This window comes from Vicugna pacos, chromosome 9 (genome assembly GCF_048564905.1).
Source record: "Vicugna pacos chromosome 9, VicPac4, whole genome shotgun sequence".
Taxonomy (NCBI): Eukaryota; Metazoa; Chordata; class Mammalia; order Artiodactyla; family Camelidae; genus Vicugna; species Vicugna pacos.
The window spans coordinates 17134098-17148901 of record NC_132995.1 but is presented as its reverse complement, the minus strand read 5'-3'; the positions used below and the strand labels follow the sequence as shown (position 1 = coordinate 17148901).

The following is a 14804-nucleotide window of genomic DNA, read 5'->3' as shown; positions in this document are numbered from 1 at the left end:
AGGGAGTGATGACCAGATGAGAAGCACTGGAGACCTGAGGCCCCAGATGGGATACAGGCGGCAGGGATGAATTTGAACTAGATGTCAGGATTGGAGTCTGGGTGGGGGCTGAATGCCAGGCTTCTGGCTGGGGTTACCATCCCCCAGCATATGTAATGCAAGGAAAATAGAGGGTCCCCTCCAAGCCTTTGGGGGCCATGGGGCTCCCCTGCCTGATATGTGGTTCTGGAGGAGAAGACCATGACCTAGAAACAGCCACCAAGATCCACCTCCATATTCTAGTTTTCCTTTGAGATCTAAGAGAACACCTTGGGATGAGGAGGAAGAGGTTTAGAGGGCAAGGAGTGGGTTTGTGGATGAGCTTTCCAGAGGTGAGGGAGAGTCCTGGTGCTGTCCAAGCTGTGAAACAAGAATTGGCTACAGAACCTGGGTGAGACCCCAGGGTTGGTGGATTCACTTTCCATGGTAGGTGCCCATGGCTGCAGGGTCTCTGTGGCCTGACAGGACACGTGGGCAGCCAGCCTTTGGCTGGAATCACTTGGGAAGGAGATGGTTCTGTGGCTCACGCTCAGTTAAGACAGAGCCAGTAATAAGAGCAGCTCATAAATCCTCTCTTACCACCTTTATGATCCCGCTTCATCTTAATTGATGGCACCTGGCAGTCCTTGAGGAGCACACGTGGAGGGAGGGAGCATTCCCACATAAGCCCTGGCTTCAGTGTGCTCGGTGGGGGCAGGGTGGGGTGCAGGGCGCAGGGACCCCAGCTCAGACAGGCCACCAGCTCACTGGGGTTGACTTCTGCCACTGCAAGGGCCCAGGGAGAGGAGAGGTGTGCCCTAGCTCTACTTTTTACAAAGGAGAAAAATCAGTAACAGAAGTAAAAATGCATTTCATAGGTATTAATTATACTTGGATAGCTCAGGAGAGCAGGTTGCTGAGCTGATGGGGAGAGGGTGGGCAAGGGCCCTCCCTTCCATGAACTGTGGTCCTGAGGTTTGGATGCTCCGGAATGGAGCTTGTTTCCAGGGTCATTCACAACGCCAACCATTTTGAGAAGGCAAACAGAGCGAGGAAGTTTTTATTTTACTTTGCTTCAATCTTCCTAATGCAATGCAAACAAGAGAATTAACATGGAAGTTTGAAGCTCAATCACACAGCTGGAATGAACACTTTGGATTTCGTTTCTAACTTTATCTACAGCTAAATGGATCTAAGACTGGTCTCTCCAAAGCAAGACTGATTAAGATAGAAGAAAAGAGCTATAATTTTCAGGCATGGTTTGTGTTCTGGCTAGAGGGCATGAGTATCTAATATAGTATATCTAATACAATGTATATCTAAAGTATATTTATCATACAGTATATCTAGTTCAACAAAATACTCTCAAAGACCTTCCTAAAACTTAAAACAAGAGTTCCTTTTTATTACAAAGGCACTGGCTAATGGGTTTATACTAATTTGTTTTATGTTATGACACGTAATGAAACAGTCAACCAAGAGTCTAGTGTTTCTTACCAATAGTGAGAATGTCTTCTCCGGGTACTTGGAGAAGACATTCTTATTACCCAATAAACTATACATTCAAGCTCACCAGGAGGCCCTGTGGGTGTGGAGGATTCCTCAGACCTATTAAAACCCTTACTTCCCCATTTACAAGGGTGACCTTGGGAAAGTTACTGAATTTCGCCGCTGAACCTCTGTTTTCTTTTCTGTAAATTGGGGCCAATAATTCATTGTAGAGAGCTCTCAGCTTGTTCTAAGACAAAGCACCTAGAAGTCACACAGAATATTACAGGGCATAATTAATTCTGTCATCATGAGCTAGAAATGATTTAACTGTTAGGAAATCAGATGAAATCATAACCAGGAGTACTCAGATCTATAAGAAATCCAGAGGTAAGGGAAAGTCCTGGTGCTATACTTCAATCAACTATTCTTCAATAACTATACTTCAATAAAAAGAAAAAAAAACATTGTCAGATTCAGCTGTTTCCAGTTTTCCCTCAATTTTCATCTATTCTGATGTGTGTATGGTTCCTGTTTATTTTATGTGCTTGCCACTCCTCACAGATAAGTGGTAGCAGGTAGCAAAGATTTTAGAAAAAGAAAATTGAGTCAAAATTTCAAGTTCAGAAAGTTCTATCCATTATCTCAATTTCATTTAGCAAGTTGGGAAATGCCCTTTGTTCTATTTTGGTAGAAAACTCCTTTGGTAGATCATAGACCCCAGAACTGCCTATCCAGCATTTGGGGAACACTGCAGGAAGCAGTGGATGTGGGTGGACCTACCCCACATTTTTGTGGGATCTGGGATGAGATTATATATGGCAGCCCCCATACCATCTGTTGAAACATTAAAAGTTATCAATCAAGTGAAGAAGCGGTTAGATAAAATATATTCTACCTTCCTGCCTTGACAAATGAATCTTCACAATGTCCTAGAATTTAGAATATGACTCTGGAACACGGTGGTGCCAGGAGAGCCAGCCACCTCCTACTCTTCCCATCCCTGTGCCATCCCCCCAAGGATGGTTGGATGGTTCCCAGCACAGGGCACCATTGTTGCCCATACCCCCGGAAAATTGCTTGTCCATATCCCCTGAAAATTGTCCCATCACCCTGATCTAGGACTGTGCACACTGCCAAGTGCCTTTGAAAAGTGGCCTTTGTAGGCCCAGGCAGCTGGCTCTGGGCTATTTGGGAAGGAAATTCCTTGGTCTGTAAGGTCCTTACCCTAAGGGAAGGGAGCAGCCTGTAATATGGGGGTCCAGCTCAGGGGCCCTCGTACCTGAGTTGAACGATGATACAGGGGGTCCAGCAGGCAAGGTCTTAGCTCCCTGGAGGGGCCAGCACTCATTCAGTGCCAGCAGGGGAGGAGTGATCCCACTGCCTCAGGCCTTGTCTGGAGGCCCCAGGCCCTGCTTCTGGAGGACACGTCAGTCAGCAGTAATCCCAAACCTGTATCCCAGTTCATGGTTTCTCTCCGTCTCATGGCAAACATCCTGCTGGCATGCTCTCTCACCTGGACCACCACAGCAAGCCTCTAACCATCTCCCCTCTGCCCTCCCTGGCCCCCAACTCTCCCCACAGAGCGGGTTGTTACTCTTTAAACATGCACTCAGGTCAGGGCACTCCCCGACTTCACCCTCCTGTGACGGCCCATCACGTGCAGAAGACGACACGCAGCGCCTCGGCCTGGGCTTGGCCGCAAGGCCCTGCGTAGGTTGGCCCTCGCCTCGCCTTACACCGCAGACTCTTCTTGGCTCCCCACTGAGCTCCCAGCCTCAAGGCACTGCCCTCTGCTCTGCTGGCTCCCCAGAATGTTCTTCCCAGACGTTGGCATGACTTCTTCCTTCCTGCCATTTTAGTCTCACCTTCTCCAAGAATTTCCAGGTACGTGTGGCACAACTCTCCCACCGCTCCTAAGGCCATTGTGCATTTTCTTTTCCTCACAGTGCTCTCTGGAAAATGGTCTTGTTTACTTATTTGACTTGTTCCCTGTCTGGCTTCCCCCACGAGAATGCCAGCTCCACAAAGACAGGACCTTGTCTGTCCTGTTCTGCCTATTTCCAGAGCTAGAACAGGCCTTGGCATATGGGAGAGCCTCAAATATTTGTTGAATGAACACAGAATGGATTCTATTCAAGAAAACTGCTACCCGGCCACCCTCCCAGAACTCAGTTTGTTCCCAAGCCTAGGAGGGCAGCTTAGGGGTGGCCCCAAAGGATGCTGGGGAAGACCTGACCCCCTGGGTCAGGGCTGTCCAGGACAGACCCATCCGGAGCCTCCTGAAACTGTGCCAGGCAAGGCTGCCAGGGCCTGGAGAGTCTGCTCAGTGCCTTTGGGCGAACTCGGAAGAAGCCCCCCTTGGGCACATGCAGCTCCCGGGGGCTTGGCTGAGCAGAAAGTGCCTTTGTTGAAAGGAAAAAGGGCCCCTTTCTCTGGAGAGAGGCAGCCCAGCCAGGGCACAAGGCTTGGTGAGTGGAGGCCTCCTGAATTGGGCTCGTTTGTGTTGTGCAAACTTCTCAGGCCTGCACGACAGCCCTGGAGCGCCCCCTCCACCTTGGCTCCAGAGCACCCCCTATCTGCAGGGCACTGCTGGGACCATGCCCCGGGAGAGCGCGACTTAATCCTTGGAGGTGACTGGACACCATCAGATCCACCCAGGGGAACGGGACGCAGGGCTAGCTCCAGCGTGTAGACCAGACAGCCTCACTTCTCAAGAGATGGGGTGGGGCTCCTTGGAGCCCACTTCTGTGCAGCCACCATTTTGACCCCGTTCCCTCTCTTGTGAATTCCAAGGGTTTAGGCCTCAAGGTGCATCGTCCAAAACAAAAACAAAACTTAAATAAGGTGAGGAGCCAAATCTTTTGAAAGTCAAAATGAGTTTTTAGGGTGCTGGCTCATGAAGGCCTCAATTCTAGCCCCCTTTCCTTGTGATTATACTCAGCCCCCCTCCCAAGTCTGAGCCCCTCCACCCTGTGTGTGAAACATCCCCCGAGGGCAGACATTGGAGCTATAGGAGAAATGATCTGCACGCAGTGGACTACTTGCTATGTCTCCAAAGGCCTTATCTGTTCTAGTCCATTATTTGGGGCTAGATTACTCCCAAAGGAAGCCATGGTGATATACTGTCAGCTTACAGAGTTTAAAAAAACTGATTTGCAAGGGTTACCATTCTTGACATGCAGGATTAATCCTTAACTGGAAAAAGCAAGTTACAGAACAGCATGTAGCTTCCACTTTTCAGGGAAACAATTATTTAAATACATATTGTTGGTGTCTAGAAAGACGTTAGGAGGAATACACACCTGTTAACAGAGGTGTTAACAGTGATGCTGCTTTGGTAGGAAGGGAGATAACTTGTACTTTTAAATTTATAATACGTCTATTGGACTTTTAAAAACCTATGAGTATATATTTATCACTTTTCTAATTTTATCAACTATAAAAATATTTTGTTACTTTAATTTTATAGCTTAATAATTTTTATAGTTTTATAAGCTATAAAATGTTTCAAAGTTATTTGACTCTGCAAATATATAATGCCGTAATGGTTTAAATAGTTTTGAAAATTACTTCAAAATGCTTTTTAATGGCCATGTTTTCCAAATTAAAAAAAAATTCTGGAAACATGCTCTAAGCATGAATTGTTTCTGATTTGTGGATTTGCTCATATGAAGAACTACACCTAAGAGAGAAGCCACAGCCTTTACAACCTAATCTCAGAAATGACACACTGTCACTTTTCCTTATGCTATTGGTCACACAGACCAGTCCCTGGGAAGGGAATACACAAAGGTGTGAATAGTGGGAGACAAGGGTTACAGGTGGCCATCTTAGAGGCTGATTACCACAAAAGGCATGGTCCAAATATTTGGCAAACTAGAACACAGCATGAATTTGATTTACTGATGTAGTATAAGGAAAAAGGGCTCCATTAAAACTGCATTGTCACAGTAATAATCACAATTAAACTTTGAGGAAAAATGTAATTTTGGTACACTACTTGATATAATAATAATATTTACAGAGTCATAATAATATAAATGTTACAGATGATGTCTAATAAATTTCAGAATTGAAAATCAAAAAAAAAGAACCACATCTAGTTATAGACACTGAATCACATCTAGTTCTACATGTAATAAGTCATCTTTCCTTTAAATGAGAAAAGCTCATCTACTTATATATAAAGAACTTCTACAAATCAATATGAAAAAGGATCATAATCCAAAACAAAATGGACATAGAGAGTTTATTTTTAAAAAATCAGTCAATGCAAATGGACTTTAAACGTGTTTAAAAGGGCTAACACTCTGAATAAAAGAGAGACAAATTAAAACTACACCAGTTGGACAGGTGTAATGTGCTGTACTGATAAATGGGTAGGGCAAACAGGTGGGATTATATATTGATACCACCTCTTTCGAGGCCAATTTAGCAATGCCTATCTAACTTGAAAGCGTTGTTAACCTTTCACCTAGCAATTCCACTTACGGAAATTTAATCCCATAAACTCTTATATGTGCACATGGATAGTGACCAAAACATTGTTTATAGTTACAAACGACTGGAAACAACGGATTGTGTGTCTATTAATAGAAAGCTGGTTAAATAACCACAGGCACGCTGGTAAATACTCCTTTGTATCTCTGTTAAGAAGAAGGAGGAAAATCTGTCTATGAACACATACGGAAAGAGCTCTGATATATTCATTCATACATACATACGTATTATAAAATACACATACGCGTATGTATATGAATATATACATATATAAAGACACTGCAGAAAATGTGCTTCCATGGGTGTGAAAAAGAAGGAGGAGGGTTTACATATGTGCTATCTCTGCCTAGAACATCTCAGGAAGGGCATGTAAGCAGGGGAACTAGAGAGGGAATGGCAGATGTTGAGAAATTTTTGTTATACATAAAGATAAATAAAAGAATTAAATGATGCATAAATAATAAGTAATTGAGATTGCTCCAAAAATCCCAAAACCTGTGATTGCTGAACATACCCGGAAAACACCAGCCTTACGGTAATGACAGGTTTGACTTCAGCTTTTATGTAACTGAACAGAACTAATGATCATAAAAGCCCAAATAGTACTTTATTTTTATTGTTGTCCCCGAGAAAATCTATAAGGCAGTCAGTTACAGTAAAACTCTTGTGTGCAACAGGAGCCTATTTCCCCCAAATAGGGAATTGAGTTTCCTGTCCATATTGATTTAGCAGTTCAGGGACTGCAGGCAGGGCAGGGTTATGCCTCCAACTGGTTCTGTCTCTACCATTTTCAGTCAAAATTCCAAAGGTCACTTGGAAAGCACATAACCCACTAAGCTTTCCAGACACTCCCTTCTGGCTAGATAACCACCCCCCCCCGCCCCCCAAGGCCCGGATCCCAAGTCAGAATCCTGGGAATCAGGGGAGTGCTGTGACCCGTCCTTGTCTACTTGGCCCACAATTGGAAGTGACACTGAAATTGAAGAGTTTCAACACGTATATCTTTAGAATCCAGTTTTTATTGTAATAATTAGAAAATCTAGCTTACATTCCAAATGCAGTCATTTTTATCATAGTCAAGGTGCAATAACAGTTAAACGAAAACCAGCATGAGTCATGCCCCCATAAAACCGTCTGCTTACAGAGTTTGGCTTTTCTCGAAACGAGGAAAACTCAAAGTCAAGCAGCCTAGAAAGGGGATGTTCTGGCCTCTTACTGGGAGACATTATTAGAAGAAAAGCAGGTCACACGGCATCTGCCCGGTGGCTCACTGACATGGAATGTGCACATCAGGGGAACTCTGGTTGCTCAGCAGCATTTGAATCCTCTTCCAACTTCCAGAGATGTCCCATTTTGCCATTTAGAAGCCAGAAATGCTCACTTACAGCTTCCTTCGCAGCTGGGATGAGGCAGGAGAGGAAGGATCTGACAACACACACGCTGGTGAAAGCCACCAGGGCACGAGCAAGAAGCATGAGGAGCTAGACCAGAGACCGGGTCTGGGGTGCCCTGGGCATTGTAAGTGGCTGCACTGCCCCCTTACTGGGTCCTCTGGCCCTTCTAGAGATGTTGCCAACTCCCTAACATCCTCTCGAACTCTTCTTGGACCTCATTCTTGTTAGCTAGAGTCGATTCTTTTGGCTATACCCAGCTAGGATAAGCCTCTGACTTGGATGACTAATGAGGACTGGGCCAAGATCAGAGTCATAGATGACTCCTTCCACCTTCTTCTTCCAGCTATGGCCTTGGTCCTGTGAACTTGTCCTCCTTGCAAGCTGTGTCTCACAGCCAGACTGAGAAAGAAAATGGGCTGTAGAGTGAGCAGCCAGTTTGAATGCTGCTTGTGCCCAGTGACTTTGATAAGTGGCTTAATCCCTCTTGCTCAGTTTTCTTATCTGTAAAATGGGAACAATAAAGTCAACTTCCCCATAGTGAAATTGTGAGAATTAAATAGAAGAACTCGTCAATTTAATAGTGCTTAGATAAATGTGGAGGATTAGCTGTCCTAGTAAGAAAATAAAATAAGACCAATGTGTGAGGAGTTAGAAAATCATATATGGGATAAAAATAACAGTCCCTTTAACAATGAGAACAGGGATTCCTAGCCATTTTTTTCTGAACATAGGCTTCTTTAGAATCAATCAACAAAATCCAATGATATGCAACTATAAACTCTAGACAAAATCTAAAAATCAACTACCTGAAGATAATGGAGAATGAAAAAAAAGTAGACAGATGCTGGAGGGAAGTTGACACTTGGAAGAAAAGAACATCACAGAGTGAGTTTTTTTCTTTTTAGGTAGCATTTAGCCTGAAGGCAGGCCCCAGTGTGTGCATGTAAGACAGCTAAAATTCTGATGAATTTTAGAAAAACCCACTTCATTATTGGCTTAATGAACCAGAGGACACAGTTTAGGGCAACCACAGTCACTGAAGAGCAGGGAGAGGGGAATCCAAGAAAGGAGAGGGAGCCCAAATCTCTGGTTGACCCCTAACCTGCACACAGATGTGGCAGACACCAAACAGCCAGCTAAGGCCAACAGAACTGAACTTAAATTTGACCTGCCACCCACCACAGGGGAGAGAGAAAATTTACAGTCTGAGTTCAGTCAGGTTAACTACAAGCTAAAAGCTAAATCAGTTTTCTTCAGAAGAACCTAATGGAATCCAGAGACTCTGTAACATCCAGGGTACAATGAAAATTCCCTGGTAAACCAAAAAACAAGAACACACCACAATCTAAATTAAAAAGACAGCCAGTGAAGCCCAACTCCAAGATGACTCTGAAACAGGAAGAGGAGACAAGGACTTAAAAGCAGCTATTACAAGTGTGCCCCTGGACATAAAGGAAGTGCATTTGCCACAAATAAAAGAATAAAAAAACCTCAGCAGGATAGAAAGAATAAAAAAAAGAACCAAATGGAAATTCTCAAAATTTCTCAGAAAAGTCAATGTCAGAAATGAAAATTGTAGTATCATAAATTAAAAATTCACTGAGTGGCTTTAAAAGCAGGAGAAAGATGACAGAAGGAATACTCAGTAAAGTTGAAGCTAGATCAATAGAAATTATCCATTCTGAAGGACATACACATTTAAAAAACAAAGAGCAGCATGTGAAGGACCTGTGAGACAATATCAAAATGTCGAACATACATATAATTGGAGTCTTAGAAGGAAAAAAGAAAAAAACGGGCCAGAGAATGTTTGAAGAAAGAGTTTGAAGAAATGGCTAAATTTGGTAAAGGCATACATTTATAGATTCAAGAGGCTCAGGAAACTCCCAAGCAGGGTTTTAAAAACAACAGCAACAACACACCTAGAGACACTGTAGTCAAATTTCTGAAAACTAAATAAAAATAAAATCTTGAAAGTAGTCAGAGAAAATAACACATTTATACAGGGAGACAGAGGCAAATAACCTGGGACTTCTATCAGAAACAAAGGAGGCCAGAAGACATCTTTTTTATTTCTATTTTTAAAAAATTTGTTTACAGGGAAGGTAATTAGGTTTATTTGTTTATTTATCTTTATAATGAAGGTATTGAACCCAGGACCTCATGCATGCTAAGTGTGCACTCTACCACTTGAGCTATACCCTCTCCCACAACATCTTTAAAGTACTGGGAGGAAAAAACCCTGTTAACCCAGAAGTCTGTGTTTAGTGAATATATCCCTCAAGAAGAAAGATGAAATAAAGATTTTTAGATTAAAGGAAATTTAAGAGAATTTGTCAGCAGCAGACCTGCTCTATCAGAAAGTTCTTCAAACTCAAATCTACAGGATGGAATGAAGATGACTGGGAATGGTAAATAGGTGGGTAAATATAAATGGTTATTTTTGTCCTCTTAATATCTTTAAAATACAAGTACTTGCTTAAATAAAAATTATAACATATTATGGGGTTTATAGTGTACATGGATATAATAATTATAACAACTATGCATAAAGGATAGGGGATGTAAATGGACCTACATGGTTGCAAGCTTTCTCCATTTCAGGAGAAGTGGTGTAACACAAACTTTCAGCAGATTGTGAAAAACTAAAGGTATATCTTGTAACTTTAGACTGAAGTATTATCACTCCAAAAAATAACCAAAAAATAAGGCAGAGAGGTATAGCTACAAATGGACAAGTAAAAATGGAATTCTGAAACATACTCAATGAATCCAAAAAAAGGAAAAGAACTAGAAGAACAAAAAAATAAAAGGGACAAATGGAAAGCAAATAGTAAAATTATAGGCTTAAATTTAATTATATAAATAATTATAGTAAATAAAAAAGATTAGGATTCTAATTAAAAGTCAGAGGTTGTTAGCATGGATAGTAATGCAAAGCACAATTACATGTTATCTATCAGCAGCATACTTTTAATATAAAGACTCAAATAGGTTGAAAATCAATGGATGAAGAAAGATATATCATGAAAACTTCAAGCACCAGAAGGCTAGAGTGGCTATAAAAATATCAATTAAGTAGTCTTCAAAGCAATGAGTATTACCAGAAAAGGGGATGCTTCATGAAGATTAAAAGGTCAATACATTATAAAGATATGATAGTCATAAATGTGTATGCACCTAATAATAGAGCCTCAAAATACAAAAAGTAAAAATTGACAGAGCAAAAGAGTGTGGCTAGAGGTTGAGGGTGGAAAAGACATTATTTATTTTAATTTTATATACTTATTGTGGCTTAAATTTTAATATCAAATGCCTGTTCTATCATTACTGTCATCAGTATCATCATTAACAAGAGTGGAAATGACGTCTGAGCCAAGTCTTGAAAGATGAAATAAGAGTTTTCCAGAGAGATGTGAGGGGAAGGCATTCCAGATGAAGGCCACCTGTGTGCCCATGCAGGGAGGCATAAAAGTGCCCGGTGTGTTCTGGGACTAGAGATTTTTGGCATGCCCGAAATAGAGGGTTGGTTTGGTATTACTGAGGAGGGATGTGTAATGGGCAGTAAGTGAGCAGAACCCAAACTTAGAAGGGCCTTGTAAGTATGCCAAGAAATTTGAACTTTACCTTGAAGACCATAGATAGTCATTGAAGTGTTTTTCAAAAGGAGGAGACAGGATCATATTTGAGCTTTTGAGAGCTGATTTTGACTTCAAGTTAGAGGATGATTTAGAGGAGACCAGAGTAAAAGCAGAGTGACTTCTGGAAGATGCCTCAGTAATGCAGATCAGAAATGCTGGGAGCCTGAACTAGAAAAGCAGAGCAAGAGATGGAGAAGGAAGCATGGTTTTGAAATGTACATAGGAAGCAAGATAGTGAGAATTTGGCAATTTTGGATCTAGATGATGACACACACTGACATTTATTAACTCCCGTAACCACTTGATGAAATGCTACATTATTTTTATTTCCCAGAAAATAATAATAACAATACCTACCATTTAAAAAGTTCATTTTATTTAATTCAATCCCTATCAGACTCTCAGCTGTTTCTTTGTAGAAACTGATGCACTGATCATAAAATTCACGTGAAACTCAAGGAACTCAGAACAGCCAAAATAATCTTGAAAGGAAGAACATTGTTTGAAGGACTCACACTTTTTGATTTCAAAATTTACTATAAAGCAAAAGTGATCTAGACAGTGTGGTACTGGTATAAGAATGACACATAGATCAACAGAAGAGAATTGAGAGTCCAAAAACAAACCCATATCTCTATGGTAAATTGATTTAAAAAAATTGTTGTTGTTGTGGAGATTAAATTAGATTAATAATGAATGGGCCAATTATTAAGCATTATTCAGATTAAGCATTCTCCAAAGAAGATAGACAAAGTGCCAAAAGAACAAGAAAGTTCAACATCACCAGTAATCAGGTAATACTAATCAAAACCACAATGAGATACTTTACCATACCCACTAGTAATCAAAAAGACAAATAATAATTGTTAGTGAAGATGTGGAGAAATTGGAACCTCATACACTGTTGGTGGGAGTGTAAGATGGTGCGGCCACTTTGGAAAACAGTCTGGCAGTTTCTCAAATAGTTAAACATAGGTCTACCATCTGATCCAGCAATTCCACACTTGGATATATATATATACCTAAGAAAAATGAAAATCTATGTCCACACAAAAACTTGTATACGAATATTTATTCTGATAGCCCAAAGTGGAACCAACCTAACTGCCCACCACCTGCTGAATGGATAAACAAAACATGGTACATATATCCATACAATGGAATATTATTTGGCTATAGAAAGGAATGAAGTATTGATACATGTGACAACACAGAAGAACCTTGAAAACTTTATGCTCAGTGAAAGAAGCCAGTTACAAAAGATGACATATTATGTAATTCCATTTATATGAAGTGTTGAGAACAGGCAATTCTTTGGAGACAGAAAATGGATTAGTGCTTACCCAGGACTGGGAGAATGGGAGAATTGGAGAGAGGCTGATAGCCAAAGGCTTTTTTTGAAGGCAAAGAAAATGTTCTAAAATTATTGTGATGATGGTTGCACAGCTCTGTGAATATACTAAAAATCATTAAATTGTACATAAGTGGGTAAACTGTATGGTATGAGAATTGTATCTTAGTAAAGCAGTTACCAAAAAAAAGTATATACATATATATATAAAACAAGAAAAAAAGTTCATTTTGCTTTTAATTTTAAAAGTTATATAGCTAATATATGTATAGTTTTATGTTTAAGAAACCCAAAATATAGCAGGGTACAGAAGAAAAAATTTTAAATTAACTTCTTATTCCAAACTTTTAATCCTGAGAGGAAGCCACTGTTACCAGTTAAATGGATATCTTTCTTTCCACTTTTCTTTGTATTTGGATGTGTATGAACATAAGACATAGATATATAATTTAGTTCTGTAATTTAAAAACTAAGAGGGCTTGCGTTGTATGTATTGCTCTGCTGCTTGCTTTTTTCACTTAATGTTGTGTTTTGGAAATCCTTCCATATTGTTATACATAAATCTTCCTTCTTAAAAATACTGCACAGTATTTACATAGTACTGCATTCATAAAGATGTATGTAGGCTGAATACTTAATTGTGAAATTATTGGGTCAAAGGGTGTGGGGTTTAAAATTTAACAGATCCTGAAAATTGTCCTAGAACTTCACACACCCAACAACAGTGAATATATATACCCTCCCCTACATCCGTGCAAGCAATGGACATTATCAATACTTTACATTTTTGTTTGTTTGATAGCTGATTGTTGTTTTAATGTCTATTTTCTTGATTACCGATAATGTTGGTGGATGTGAAATTCCCTAATGTTTTCACCCTGAATTATTTTCCTGAAGATATCTGATGTATTTGTTACATCCCTTTTTTAACGTTTTAAAATCGCTTCTATTTATCCTTTTATTTTTACTTTGTTTTGTCCATATCGCCTACGAATAGCAAAGAGCTAGATTTTCTTGATTGTAATTCTAATAGGTTTACCTGATCTAACAGCTGGTGAAAAAGGGAACTTGCAAAACTTAAGTCTGTTAGTGACAAATTGCTAAGACTAATGCTTAAAAATCTATCTGTATAGCTGTATATTATCTCCGTTCAGTAATATTATGTTTTGCTGTAGAATTAAAGTTTTAAGGTTTGTTTACTTAATACATTCTTAGTTTTATCATGAAGAATTCTACTTGGTTATATTATAATGGTTTTAAAAGACGTCCACCAATTCTTCGACTCTTCTCTCACCAAAGGTGGAGCCTGATTCTCCTCCCCAGGAATATGAGCTGGACTGGCTGAGTCACCTCTAACAAACAGAATGGAGTGATGCTGTGTGACTTCCAGCTTCCATTTGGCTCTTCCTTTGCTGGGATGCTTGCCCTTGGAACCCAGCCACCATGTTGTGAGGAAGCCCAGGCCACATGGAAAGGAAATGAGGCCCCCGGTCAACAGCCAGCACCAACTGCCAGATGGTGTGAGTGAAAAGCTTTTGAGACTTTCAACTGAGGCTCCAAACATGGGGAGCAAAGACAGGCCATCTCCCGCCACTGTACCCTGTCCCAATTCCTGCTCCACAGAACCCATGAGCAAAATAAACAGTTGTTGTATGCCACTGTGTTTGAGGGTAATTTATTATACAACCACAGAAATTAGTATATTTATTAATGATGATAGTTTTAGAGATGGTCCTCGACACCTTCCAGTTGGGGTAGAAAAGAGAAGATAATCATGCTCAGAAATATTATGTTTTTCTAGTAACTCATTCTTCCACTTTCCTCAGTGAGATATGTTGAGAACTGTTTATACCATCTCTTTTGGGTTTTCTATTTCTGAATAGAATGATTTCCCTCCCACCCCCATTTTAAGAATCGTTTATTTTCTTTGAATTAAAAGAGCTGTTTTTGTTCCATTATTTCCCTCTGGGGATTAGAATATATAGGATGTATACATCTTCCATTCTTTTAAGATTATGATTACATTTAACAGACATTTTCCTGCCTATCAATAGCTAGAGGTAATCAGTAATTTCCCGCCCTGAATTAGACGAAGAACTTAGCGTATTTCCAGTCCCTTCCTCCTTCTCTTCCCCACTACCTCTCATGCTTCCATCAGCTGAACTGAAAAAAAAAAAAACAGCCAGCAATTATTCATACTACATTATAAGCACACCCTCTACCCCCATTTCTTTGCCTGTCATTGTTTGCAGTATCACATATATTTCTCACGGATTCATTTTCCGACTTGCTGGAATTCATCCCCTGGTAAGTTTTTCAGGGATGTCTGTGAGTGTCAACTATGAAACTTTTGATGGCTGAAAATGTCTTTGTTTTGTGTTTTCCATTTGAATGCTAGTTTGACTTGGA

General features: G+C 40.4%; 1 long non-coding RNA gene across 1 annotated transcript; it reads left to right on the top strand.

Annotated features, from left to right (window-relative positions):
* Positions 1-2488: 2488 nt before the first annotated feature.
* On the top strand, positions 2489-14053 carry LOC140698440 (uncharacterized). Its single transcript, XR_012076227.1, has 2 exons — positions 2489-3393; positions 13695-14053. It is a non-coding gene; the product is annotated as an uncharacterized lncRNA (long non-coding RNA).
* Positions 14054-14804: the final 751 nt, after the last annotated feature.